Source organism: Leptosomus discolor, chromosome 12, assembly GCF_034619465.1.
Source record: "Leptosomus discolor isolate bLepDis1 chromosome 12, bLepDis1.hap2, whole genome shotgun sequence".
Taxonomy (NCBI): Eukaryota; Metazoa; Chordata; class Aves; order Leptosomiformes; family Leptosomidae; genus Leptosomus; species Leptosomus discolor.
Window position 1 is genome coordinate 20,957,343 of NC_141402.1, and position 14,452 is coordinate 20,971,794.

Sequence of the window (14,452 nt, forward strand, 5' to 3'; positions counted from 1 at the left end):
GGCGGCTATGCTCTATCATACAAACAAGCACACACATGTGTGTGCATGCACACACACACACGTCATTTTAAAATGCTGTTCCACATATATAGTGTCTGTGAAGACTTTATTATTTGTAGTAGAATTAACAGGGCTATTTTACATTATAGTACGCCGTAAATGCTGTCAAATTGTGACCATTTAAAAAAAAAATATCATCAAAGCACTGAACTGTTTCACGTGATAAAAACTATGCCCTGGAACAAGTTGCCTGCTACATACTTACAGATAGGGAGTCATGGTCTTTATATATAGTTCAGATAAGTCTATGTGCACATACATTGCTTCACGTCTTATATGTGTTGAATGCTCACCAAGCATTTTGGATTTGCAATTTTGCCGACACAAATATGCATGCACAGATTGAACAAAAGATTTAAATTTTGATCCAAAATCTGAAAAATTAGTTTTGTAACGTATCAATGAGGATCTTCCAGAAACTTAGAATTACTAGTGGGTAAAGCACAGCTTGGCACTTGCAGGAAATCTTGTATCTGTTGTAAATGTGTGCTGCAGCTATAAAGCAGAAGTACAGTGGTTTTCAAAAATCTCATGCCATGCTATGGAGAATACAGCTACCACCTACAAGGATACCCCTGGCAAACTAAACAATTCTTCAAAACCTGCCCAAGCAAAATTTCAGATGGATGTGCATTTCCAGAAGAATGAAAAATGCAGATATAAAGTTACCCTGGCAAAACTATTTCACTACACTTTTAACTGAATCTTTATCAGCCAGCCTGCGATATGATAACATTCATATCTGTTCATGCATGATCCTCACTTCAGGCAAAATCTTGCAATCTTTACCCAGGCTTATCTCCCAGGAGTCAACATGGGGAGATGGGCATGAGCAAAGAAAAAGGACCTCTTCCTTTGGAGCAGAATTCTTTCCTGAACAAATCATTATACATGCATCCCTGCCTGGAAGTGTGCAGGCAGCTGCACACTTTCCCACTGCAATGTTGGCAACAGCAACTTCTGTAACCACTCAAAGGGGCACCAACTAAAAAGTAATATCATTATAATTGTCACTTTTTTTTTTATTTTATTACCATACTCAGTTTATTTAATGCTCAAGGGTCTAGCATCAAGAGAATGATTTTGAATAGAGTTCTATTTAAAAAAAAAAAAAAAAAAAGAAAAAGAAATCTCTGTTCAGTGAGCATTTAAAGTGGAATCCAGCAGACCTCAAAGGCTTAGGGATGAGGAAGAAAACCTGATTTTTTATCAAATTCTCCTAATTCTTGCTGAGTCATGACTTGCAAATTGTTACTCATGCTGTGGCATTACTATGTGCTTTTTACAAATATCTGCCTTATCGTAGCAGTGCATATATGGAATGATAGCTATTTTTTATATTTGGATGCTTCAGTCTTCACCTTTACACTCCACTTAACCAATGCTATTCCCTAGACCTGAAATATTTTCATGTTATGGTTCTGGTGGGCCAGTAGACTGCTGCTGTGTTTGGACTGTAGTACAGTAACACAACAGCACATTGGAAGGAACAGAGGATATTCTGCTACAAAATCTCGGGAAACCCAGAGAAAACTGTGATCCCAATACTGTTCAGTCTTTCTTTTCTGGACTATGATCCTCAGAGGTAAATTAGTAGAAGGCTCACAAGAATAATTTAAAAGCTGCAACCCTCATTTGTTTTCTTATTTCCTGAGAATGCATAATTACACTGTATGACAAGTATCATAACTCTAAAATAGAAAAGGAAATCCCCTAGAAATGCATCTCAGCAAGATTTTAATCCCCCTTCACTCATTAACAACGTGCTATTAAACTGTTACTTTTAGCTTTCCATAACAAGCCACCATTTCAGGTGTTGTTTTATGAAAAAAACAGTGAGTGTCAATGGGAGAGCTTCCAAGCTACTGACACTGAGGCAGAGTATAATGGGCAGTTGTGTGATATTCCCATGCCAAAATATTCACAGCACAACCCTACTGCAGTTGAGTGCTCAAATATTTCTTTATCTGTTTCCACTGAAATCTCAAAACATTAAAAGCATTTCTGTTCTCTTTTGTTTCATTTTTCCCTGTAAATAATCCTGGCAGTGGACAAACACACACGCATCTCAATCTGGGGAAGCAGGGACTACCAGAACAGAAAGGTAAAACACATATAAAACACCCAGTGCTCAAGCTGGATTTTGTTCCTACCCGTCAATGCACACTTCAGCTTTCTATGCCAGCGGATTTGTAAAACACATATGAGAAACTTGTTACAGAAAGGTCAAATTTAAGTACCAGTAGGGGAACTGCTGGTTCAATCCAAAGTGAGACAACAGCAAAGAGCAATGCAAAGGAGTGAAAAATAAGAGGTTATTTTAGTCCACCCTTCTTTGCTTGAGGGGGTGGTTGGTTGGTTTTGTTCTTTGTTTTTTTTTTGTTTGGTTTGGTTTCATTTGTGTGTTTTTAAACACCAAACATGATCTGTAGCTATACTAACATGAGCACCCAAAAGGGTGGTACAAGTTACCAGAGACATATTTACATGTTTATTACTCGGCAACATTCAAGCACTGAGGGGACCTATTTGCCATTGAAAAAAAATAGCTGCAAACTCTTAGTTTAATAGTAACAAACAATAAATGGGAAGGGAGAAAGAGGACTGAAATTCAGTTGAAAAATCTGTTTGACCCAGTTAGAAATCTACTTGAAATTACTGTTAATGCCTTTTGTTTTAATAGAAAGAAGTGGAAAAAACATAGCCTGGGTGACTCATTCTGAAGTGTCAATTAAATGCTTTCTTCCCTTTAGTGCATTGTCAAATGATTACACCTCAATATCAAATGAGAAAACAATGGCTTTCTTATCTAGAAGGAAAAAAGCACATAGAGAAAGTAATCCACAATACTGTAGAATTTAATAGAGGCCCTCTGTGCTGGGAAAAATGGCAGCAGGACAGACTTCATAACAGCATCACCTTGAATCTTGCTGTAATTAGTGCAAGGCCTTGCTTGCAACTGCGATTCCGTTCTGAAGTGACAGCCTTAGAATATGTGAACCAAGCTGTGCAAGGTGTGAATTGTCTTGTAAGGGCACTGCACATTCAAGGCTGAGTATTTTCAAGAGCTGCATTTACAGTTCATTTCTAATGCAGTGGGTTGGGCAAGGAACTACAGCTGGAAGTTTTCCAGGGTGCTGCAGTTCTCTGAAAGAACCTCCATCTCCCTGAAGTCTATAAAGTGCACTAATGCAGATGGCAGTGATGGACATTATTCAGGAAAGGTATCATCAGGACATACTCAACTGCTGACTGAACACAGCAGATATGGCACAGAGGGGCAGGTGACTTGAGGACTTGTAAGCATCTAGGCTGTTTGTTTGTTTGTTTGTTTTGTCTGGGTTTTTTAGTTCCTCCTTCTTTTGCTCAAACGTAGACATTGTAAAACTGGAATGTTTTACTCAGTTGCATGCTGGCCAGTTGTCATTTTTAACACCCATTGCAAAGGTGCGTGAAGAGAGGTGTGTTGTTTTCGTATACTTTTGTTTTTAATAACACATGAACATTGTACTATACTTTATTATTTATTGTTCAATAAATAGTCCTGGTATCTCTATGTTTCATGTCTAATTTTGGAGAGTAGAGCCATACCTATATCAAGGCTCTCTCAATTAGGTGGGCATTTTGTTCGTTTAGTAGAAATAATGCATGATTCCTTTCGCAGTGATGGTTTGAGGGACAAAAAAATTCTTAATTTTATAATATGTATTACAATCTTCTAAACACAAGTAAAAATGTACTGTGATTTATTTATATAAATCTAGTCTGAACAAATAAGTTTTGATCTTAATAAAAACTCTGTAAGAAATTGTGCCATTGTAATTTATTACTATTTTGTATTTAATATATTAAAGTTCAATTCATTATTCAGAAAGTCAGTGAACACTTTGGAAATGTTTTAACTTAATTTTTCTCCATAGATTCTGTGTTTTGACAAAATAAATGAGACCAGAGAGACAAAGCTGTTAACATGACAGATACTTTACAGCACTCAAGCATAATTCAGGGGTTTGGAACTGAAACCTTCTCTTGTTTTATCCCATGGCCATAGTCATCATTACAGAAAGATTTTTAGAGATATCAAACATGAATCTCATATATACTTAATATTAAGAAGAAAATCAAGAAGCTACAGAAGTGCTTCTACCAAATGACAGTGTGTTAAATTACCAAAATTAGTATTTAGCATGGCAGGCCAGCAATCCTCCTGTCAACACCTGACATGCAGCTCAAGGAAATTCCCAGAGGTCCCCTGGCAGAGCCCAGAAACAAATGGAAAAGAGAGCACAGATGTGTCTGGTATGACCCCACAAACTGCACATAAAAAGGCAATACTCTTGTCCTTTTTTCGTGTTTTTTTTTCACACCACCTGAAATTACGTATCTGTCAGCAAGTGTTCTGCATGTGCGTGACATCTAATTAAGAGGTTCTCTGTCTGTATAGTGAAAAGCTCAGTCTCCTCTCATTTGGAAGATCTAGCCTACTTGTACACATTGCATTAATAAAGGGCCACTGACATACAAAATGTGGCACAAAACAATAATTTCATGCAACTAAGCATGAATTTCATATAGATCTGTTCTCTTCTTGGGACTATTTGATATCACAGATACATGGAAAAGAATTGAGAACAGGCCTGTAGTTCTGAAGTTGATTTTATCCTTAATAATGGTAACACCTTTAGGCCCTATGTAGACTCCTGTTTTTCTGCATTACGTACAGGTACCTGTAAATGGTGCTTCAGGCAGCTAGTGTGCTAGGATACAACAGAGATGAAAGATTAACGAAGGAAATGTGTACTGGCAGTTTGTCGCTGGTAATGAATGTAGTGCTAATTATCCCTCTCTGTCCCATAAGCCTCTATAAACTACTACAGCAGAGGAGGTGTATGAACTTCAAATTGTTTTCAATGTCGTTCAAAAATACTGTTTTGAATGTTTCTACTTCTTTGTTAAAAAGCAAGCAAAAGCCTTTTCCTCTGTCAAAACAGGCCTACGCATCTCTCCTTTCAAGGCACTTTTTCAGCAGAATCATCCTTTAAGTCTTTATACGTAGCCCACAGCCTTCAAACAAAACTCCATTAAGACTGGGACAGCTGAAAGGCTGATTGCAACAGCCTGTTAGCGAACTAAAAGTGAGAAGCCAAAGGTTGAGAATCCTCACTGAAAAAGCCTAATCAATAGCAAATAAGACATCCCACATAATGTTAAACCTGAGAAGCCTAGAGATCATGCACAGCTAATATCCAGTGAGATGAAAATTAAGGGAGATACCTTGTTAATAACAAGCTTTACTAGCAGCTATGACTTTGCACAGGGGAAATGCCTAGTAAGGGCATGCAACAGTCTAAAAACCACCTGAAGTGACAGGAATGCGAGTGCAGAGCAATGTCCCTGAAGAGCCGAAGACAAGGGCTGTTAGAGGAAGAAACTGGTAACTCAGAAAGGAGCAGAGATGCACAACAGGGCTGAACATCTGCATCTAAAGACACGAACAGGTTGGCAAACTTTGTGACTCCAAGAGTAACCTTTCCAGCGAAGAAAATCACTGTTTTATACTGCAAGCTAATTCCATTCATGTCTGACAATATTGTCACTGGAATTTGTCATGGTGGGCCCTAATTCAGGTTTCTAATATAAACAACATGCAAATTTTTATAAGCCTTGTGGTGTAAATTCTAAGTAAAATAAAAAAAAAACACCTCTCTGCCTTGAAACAGAAATCAGTAGATTGATCAGGGTTGAATTCTTCCCCTGCATGAGTTGTGCAACTAGGAAGTTCCAACACGCAGAACTGAGAGCCGAAAGTATCCCTTGGTAGTGACAAGAACAAAGTCTCTATTTCAAGCCAATGTTTTTATCACCCTGATCAGTATTCTAATATTGCCATTTAAAGAGCATCAAATAATTCAGTGGCTATACTTACACATTTATCATTTCCAAATTAATTAACCACATACTTCAGTCTGGTCCACCACACTATCCAAAAGGTCTGTCCTTAAACCACTTAATAACTTGCAAATAACATTCAGTGAATTTATGTTCCAATACAAGCACAAGTAGGAAAATCTGTAAATATTCCATAATATAAGATGTGCTTGAACAGTCTGGTTCAAAAAGCCTAACTAAAGCAGCTTTAATATTAAAGAATCATTTAGAAGTGTGAGAAATGTCAATAAGCCAGCTAGTGTTAGATCCTTACCCAAAGGAAAAACTGTCAATAAAAATATCTTTGTCAGGGAAACCATTCTTAAGAATTCATTATTAAAATCTTACAAATAAATAAATCTTTTAAATCTAATAGAAAAATAATTTGGGAGCTACAGGAACTGCAAACACCTCTAAGTCTTATGGCTGCACCAATTAGAAACATAGGTACATTTTTGGTCAATAAATAAAGTAAGCTTAGGCCATCATAAACGGTAAAAGAGTCTCTAAAGTGGTACTACGCACCAAAGGCATCAGAAACCTACAGTACACCTGGGATGATGATCATACTCTATTCAGTACCACACAGTTCCATCAACAGTAATTGTGAACAAACACTTTACTACTATGGATGTTTTTCTTCCTGTTGGTAGCAAAAGCTAAGGTTTTTTGTCATATTTTCCCAAATTAATTAATTTCTTGCATCTTTATTGAGTTGTTTGTAAATGTCCCAAGACTCCTTCCCTTTCTACACTACTTGAACTACTTGAAAAGTTAAAGTGGAATGAAATGGAAAGAGGAATTCTCAGCCTGACACTGGACCTGAATCTCTTCTCTGTGAGAAAGGACAGGAAGCTATTTCCTCCTACTGTTATTTTAAATCCACTTTAAATTAAAATTCATTGTTCCAAATGCTGCCAAATAATAGGTTGAGCTCACTCAAAAACCAAATTCCTTCCTTTCATCAGGAGTACCTTTAGGTTTGATATGGGGCTCTGCTGAATTTTTTTTTTGTTTAGTCCAACCTGTCTGAGAACTGAAGTGCCATCCTTTCCCCCTCCCTTTTCTGCTATCACCCTGCTGAGGCAGAACAGCACATTTCAGCTAAACCATCAAAAGTTCTGGAGCTTTTCAGACAAGGTCTAAGATGCTTTGCCTTGGAAATTCCATTGCAAGTAGAAATAACATCTAAGTTGCACCTAGATATAGACCTAAGAGATTTTCATTTTAATTGCCTACTGCTTTTACTTTTTTTTGCTTCTGATGTCTACCTTTTCTTCTCCGCCTATTCTTTCCTGAAAATCTTTCCCTCATCATCTTTCCCTCAGTGATTTTTATTAGACAGATGGCTTCAATCGTTCTCATTCTTCATATATAAGAAAACCTTCCCAAATATGTTGATTTCTCCTGCAGTTTTACCAGTGAGACCAGGTCCAACAGACAAGGCTGGAAATGAGCTGCTTCAACATTTACTCACATTTCACCTGCTACTACCTCAAAGCAATAACATTTTCATTAGAAAGGTGCGTATTTTGTCTTCAGGTAACAGACTAAAAGTGTAGGGACATAAGGGCTGCCTCAGAATGTCGGCACATGGTAGAATAAATTGCCAGATTGCAATTTAATGAGTTAACAGTAATAGCCAGGCCTGAAACACTTTTGATGAATGCTGCAAAATCCAAGGTGACAGCAAATCACAAAATCAATAGCTACTCATGTCTGTTCCTAAAGATATCAAACATTTGTCAATACATGTGAAGTTTGAAAAAGTACGTTAATAAAATATTTCAGTTCATAACACAGCCTGAAATGTCAGAGCATTCTGACACTTGTCCAAAGTAGTGTTCAGGAACACAGAAAGCAAGTGGACAGGCAAGAAAGCGGTGTTTAGAAAATGTGTTACCATAGGATTCAGATGAACTGACATAAACTTACACTATCCAAATACTCAAACAACAACAATTAATTGAGAAATACCTTCTGGAAGTTTTATTTAAACCAAAGGCAGAGCAAACTTCTAAGGTTACTGTCCTTAAGAGAAAGCAGATTTGGATTTACTGCTGTATGTTAATTTCCTTTCTATTTTGCTCCAGACAAAACTATAGCTCCTGTATAATGTAAGAAACATCAAAACAGCTTACAGCCACTACTGTCCTTCTTTCCCAAATAGGTTTCCTGTAGGAATATAAATATAGTATCAGATCTTTGCGCACATCTCCTGTAATTTACTCCCTTGTTTTACAGACAGAAACATATCACTATAAAGCAAAATGCATCTTGGTAGTTTCTTTCTACATCATTCAAAGCAGTAGGTGACAATCAAGCAATATATGAGTGGAAGAAAGTCTTCCTATCTCCTTAGCAGCTGGCATGTTGCATTAGCTTCCCCTCAATTCTTTCCCATGTGGAGCAAGCCAACAGAAGGAAAGAAATTTAAAGCCAATCCCACACAAGCTAACTCTATGATCAGCCCCAACAGCATATTCTGCCTTTTAAGTTCGTAATGAATTTCTATAGCACACTCTGAGAGAATTCTCCTACATGGCTCTACAGAGCACAGATTTCACTTTACTTGTCCTGTACTCAAAGGAATAGGTATAAAATGAGCTGCTGTAAAGGAACAATGAAAGTACCTTGGTATATTATCTCCATTTTATATATGGAGTGCGGGAGCACAAAGAAAATAATATTAACATATTCATTCAGGTGTCAATCCAAAAACTAAGGGTGTGGGTTTGCAATAATAAGCATCTCAGAGCAGGTTATTTCCTCCTCAAAACAGAGATCTCAACAAGCCCAGATGCTATGCTAAGGGTTCAGTGTCCTCCCTCTAAGGAAAGCACTCTGGACACAGACACAATACAAGGTGTGATGAATCATGAAATCTGCAACACAAATGAGTTACTTAGCATTGTATAGGAACACTTTGGGAAAGGCAGGGCACTCAAGTTACTGCCTCAGTCCAGGAGACCCTTCCTTCTCTTTGGAGAATTCCCAGCCTGGTATACCATAGCCTTCCTGTTGCCTCCACAAATGAGGCAGCAGTCTAATAGACAACTGATTACCACACATCCCTCGTTATCCCAGAGAATGCCTTCTCCCTTGAATATGGCAGGAGCGTGGGGAGCAGAGGTGGAGTATGACATTATCTTGTTCCTAAACTGCACCTTATCCAGACTCACCTAACATACTATTACAGGAATGGCTTTCACAGTGTTAACAAGTCTCAATTTTTATCAGGAAACAATTCACCCTGAGTCTTCCAAACCCCCAAATACTGACGCACAGTGATTTTTATGCAACAGTCTGCAAATGAAACCTGAGATTTTTGACTCAGAGATTCAACACAAAACTTAAAAAAATAATTCCACCAAAACCATTGTCATGCTCCATGAGAGTGAACCCAGATAAAGATTATTATAATAATATATATAGTATTTCTATATATTTATAGCAATTCATGTATCTATGCATGATGCCACATTACCTTAAGTGACTTGAATTCATCTTTCCATCTTAAGTGCTCCAATGGTGTTTCTGTGTTTGTTTTGTATTTCAGAATAAGTACCATGGGTGTGCTGCAGACTGTGCCTAAAATAGCATCTGTTTTTTTAATTACTGTCTGAGACCTAAATTACAAAAACCTGTCACTCCATGAAAAGACCTGATTATTGAAAAGATCTTGTATGTATAGTTTGTCCATGCTCAACCATCAACTAAATCATTACTATCTAATCCTGCTCATAAATAGAATTTCACAGATTCCCAAATTCCTGAACCTATTAAAATTTGTTTCCAAGTGAAAAATTACCACATATATTGAATGACTTAAGAAAAGCATACTTCTGCGGAGATCAGGGCTGCAAGCAGAGCCTTTTATCTCTTTTCTCAAGGAAAGGACATACAATTGCCAAGTTGCTAATTGAAGGGTAAAATCAAGCATTGTTTACCCACTGCAGGTAAATGGGATAAAGGCCAGTTCAACTCAAACCTATGTCGAATGCTGAGTCTTGTAGGGTACCACATCAGCTGCATCTGCCATCACAACTTCAGTCCTGCAGCATAGCTTTTTTTATTCCAGAATTTTGCCCAGACTTCCCAGTTTCTACCTTCACTAATGTCTATCTTTTTTCCTGCAACTAGCCACACACATCAGACACCAATAAACTTTTCAGCCCGATTCTTCGTTCTGATACGTGTACCAAAGGAATACGACAGAACAGTAGCAGAAACACACATCATCTTTGTGCTGCCCTGGGCTGTGTATCAGCAAACTCAAAGGACTGGTATGTATTTGAAGAGCCTAAAAAACATGCTTGATCTCTTCTTGATCTCCTTCCACCTACTGACACAATTTCTATGCCAAATGTAACAGCTCAAAACCAGCATAATACCAGGGATGGTCTGCAGGGAGTCAGCAGAGAACTTAATGTTCCCTTTTGGGGAACTTGTGGAAAGAACCACCAGACTAGAGTAGGTGGAGGAGGCATTTATTCTTCTCTGATGAGCCTTTAAAGCCTTCACACCACTCTCAGTGCCTTGAAGCTGCTGTGTAAGACCTTTTTTTTCCAATTTTTTCCCTTATGCTGCAATGTCTTAAACACAGATTGTCTCTGATACAGACTTCTTTTTCTCCAATGTAAAGAATTCTTCATCCCTTTACTGATGCCAAAAGGAAGGTATCTAGAAAGGGAACTATTATCCAACTTCCTTTTGTCATTCTACTGACTCAAATTTTTGCTGCAATTAGATTGTGGTAAGAAACCTGTTAAAAAATTTCAACCATGCAGACATTTCATTAATTCATTTAAGATAAACCTAGCAACTTTCTTTACTTTTCAATAGCATGAAAAAGAGAGCCTCAGAAGTCAGCTGGCCAGCTGGTCTGGGTTTTCAGCTACCTGACCCATGTTGTACAGCTAAGGGAGAAGAATAAATTATAGCATTGTTGAAATCACTAAATTTCTGTTGTCTGTCAGCTGGCAAAACTGACACAAAGCTGCTTCAACAGAAACCAGGGACTACATATCTGTGTCTGAAGAAATGATATTCTGATACATTTTACTACTTACATCAAATGTTCTCCAGCGATCTGCATAGATACTTAAAAAACACACTTCTCAACAACAGAACTGTGAACAGAAATCAGTCACAGATTTACTTCTGAAAGCAGCAGTTAAGTAATGCTCACTTACTATGTATAGCTTGGCCCGTGCTAAAAAGAACTGACAATTACATTTACAGTTGTGTTCCCATTTAGTAAGAGATGAGAAAGCTTCAGGACTATTTCTAACTTCACATGATCATTATTATTATTCAGTGCTTATGTTCTGGTAATTCTGAGAGGCCTACCATGTTAGGCATTACAAAAATACTTGACTTCTTTTCAGAGTGCTAGCTGAAGAAGCAATGCACCATACAACTGGAAAGTTGTGAAAGAGTGAGGTTTGCATAACACAGATATGAAGAGACATTGGCTACTTACATGCACATGGAGAAAGGACTTAGACTGTAATTTTAACTTCTACAGTATGGGCAAGAACCATCTAACTCTGGATCATTTTTCAGGGGGCAAGATTGTGTGTGTATTGGCCTGCACCATCAGTGGCCATTAATACTCACAAACCAAAGATCTGAGATGCCTAGTCCTTTTAATCTGAGTCACTCTGAGATACTCATCCAAAACCCGGTAAGGCGGACAGGGTTATGGTTGATTGTTTATTTTTAAAGAAAAGTACAGCCAGCACTTGTACGGTGCATGGGTGGTTAGTTTTCTTTTTGTCTTATTTTTCCTCTAGGGCTACAAATAGAGAGCTTCACCTTGTTACAGTTCCATTTACTTCAGCATTTTCCGTACACTCACAAAGATCATTGAATAGGAACCCACTGCAAAGAGTCCAAAGCTGGGCACTCAGAACGTCAGCAGATTTCCTCTCCACTCATTTTTTTCCAAAGTGATCAATCCCTCTAGAATTGGCTATCAATGATAAAAGCAGTAATAGCAGTAACATTTTTGAGCTTTCAAATGAGAAGCATCTGAGTGCTCCGACTATATATATATATATGTGGCATCACTGAAGGGAACTAGCGTTCTGGCGGAATGCGCTATGCACAACAACAGCAGGGACACAAAGCAATGTTCCATTTCCAGTAAGTACCAGCAATACAGAGACCTCAGGGCTTTGCAGTACTTCCTTTGGTCTGTCTTTAACTATTAATCACAACCTTTATGTGCTAGGTAATCCTATAATTAATTATCTTTAATGTTATCTTTTTTAATAACATCAGTCATAAATCCATTTTCACCTTGATGTCATGAGCAATGGACATCACTACTGATTGTGTAGAGGATACTGAACAAATCAAGCCAATGAAGGTGACTTTCTTCCATCATACATCCTCACATCATTCACCACATCTCTGAAAAAAGCCTTGTACTACATCTCTGAAAGACAAAGATTTGGGGTTTGCTGAACTGGATAAATTCCAGCACCACTTTAGACAAATGAATGCAATCCGATATAAGTACTATGCCTTCGGTCGCTGATATTTCTTTTGCACTAGCTATTCTGGGCATTCCTCTTCTGTATCATGATTTCTATTCTGGAAATAAAAGCTAAATTCATTTCCCTTAAGGCAATAAAATGAAAAACATAGGACATAATCTGGGAAATACTAAGAAAAGTTCTGTATAGGTCTATTTCTCATCTCCAAAATAATCTTACTTCATTCATCTGTTTACAAGTAGTTTCCTCCTTCCTCTGCTTCCCCGTAACTCCTTTGACTGCACATACTCAGAAGTTTTTCCCTCGGTATGCGTATTTTCCATTAGAAGAGTATTTCTCCTACAGAGACGTAGAATTTGTTCAAAATCTGTCTTAGTAATCACGTCTTCTCTAGCAAAATGTATTTCAAAGGATCAGCCATTTATCTTCTCAGCAAGAAGGAATGTTCCCACCTACTGCATCAGAAAAGGATCCCCAGAATAACACCTTTATAAGATGAATTTGCATGGCTCATTCATACAAATGTGAATATTCATATAAATTCATTTGAATGTGTTTGAAGCTCTAAGCCTTAAACATAACCATGGAAATGCAGATCAATGTGAGATCATTTCCAAGAGGCACAGCTGCAAGTCTGTCTCTAGTATTTCCTGTCACTGAAACTGGACATCAGATGTAGGACTCTAAGTTTAGCTCCAGATCCAAGCCTCTCCGTAAAAGGTCTTAAGCATTTCTACTGAGATCGGACCCAGTGCTGCCTCATGGGTATAAGCTGCTGTCCACAACTTCAACTAGAATCACATTAGATGGTTTTGCTTCAGGATGACGAAGGGGACAGGGTGCCAGTAATGGAACAAGAACTCAGATTTTAATTCCTTCGTTTATGACATTGGTTTCTGCAAGCCTAAGTCATCAACCCATGCCTCAATTTCCCTCTTTGTAAATCAGGGATAAATACTTTCACCTGTGAAATATATCAAGCTGTGTAGATGGCAAGGGCTACAGTAGTTGAGTGACAGTTTATTCTCTAATTAATCAAGAAAGTGTTATCTTTGCTTTATTAATCTAAATTACTCCTGAAACTAATCAAGAGAAAATGGAGATAGATTTTTAACAACCCACCATTACATGTTCCCAACTGTAAATAAGCCACCATCAAATTTCAAGAAACATTTGAAAAGAAAACATTTACAAAACATAATAAGCTTCATTTAAGAAATTATAAACCTCAAAATTTTTTACAAGTCTGATCATCAAAATTACTGGCAATGTCAAAGGGCAATAATGATAGAAGTCATAAAAATACTTGTAAACTTATAAAACAGAATTATTTTCATTTAATATTTCTAAAATTAGCTCTTAAGTATTGAACAAGGTCTGTCAGTGTACAGTCAATTAAATATGACTTCAGTAATTAATGTGAAAATATTTAATCTGGGTTACAGTTGAAATGAAATAGTAAAATGTACCATAGCTTGTAATTTTTCTGAGGTAACAACAATTTCTTCTGCTCCAGATCTTTTAACACAGCATTTCATAGGTATTTGCCTCTTTTCAGCATTATGCAGTTATTTGGCATCAAACGACAAATACAATATTTGACAGTGATGAAGGGTGTTGTAATGAATGATCACTTTTGATGTTTAGTGAAACCAACCTCTTTGGAGTTAGGATGATGCACATTTCACAATGGGATGGTAACTGGCGGTGAGTCAAAGCAGCCAGGCATAAAGTAGATTCTGTAATAATGGCAGATATTAACTATCTATAGCCATATGCTATGATGAAAATGTGAACTTCCGATCTGAATCAATGACCATACTCTTTTACAGTTGGAGTAGATAAAGAAATAAAATATGTATATAGGGTCTACAAGTCCTTTGTTAGCTGGGGGTTTCAAATCATTTCAAACCTACCAGCTGCCACCTCCCAAAAGAATACAAAGCCACTAATTAATG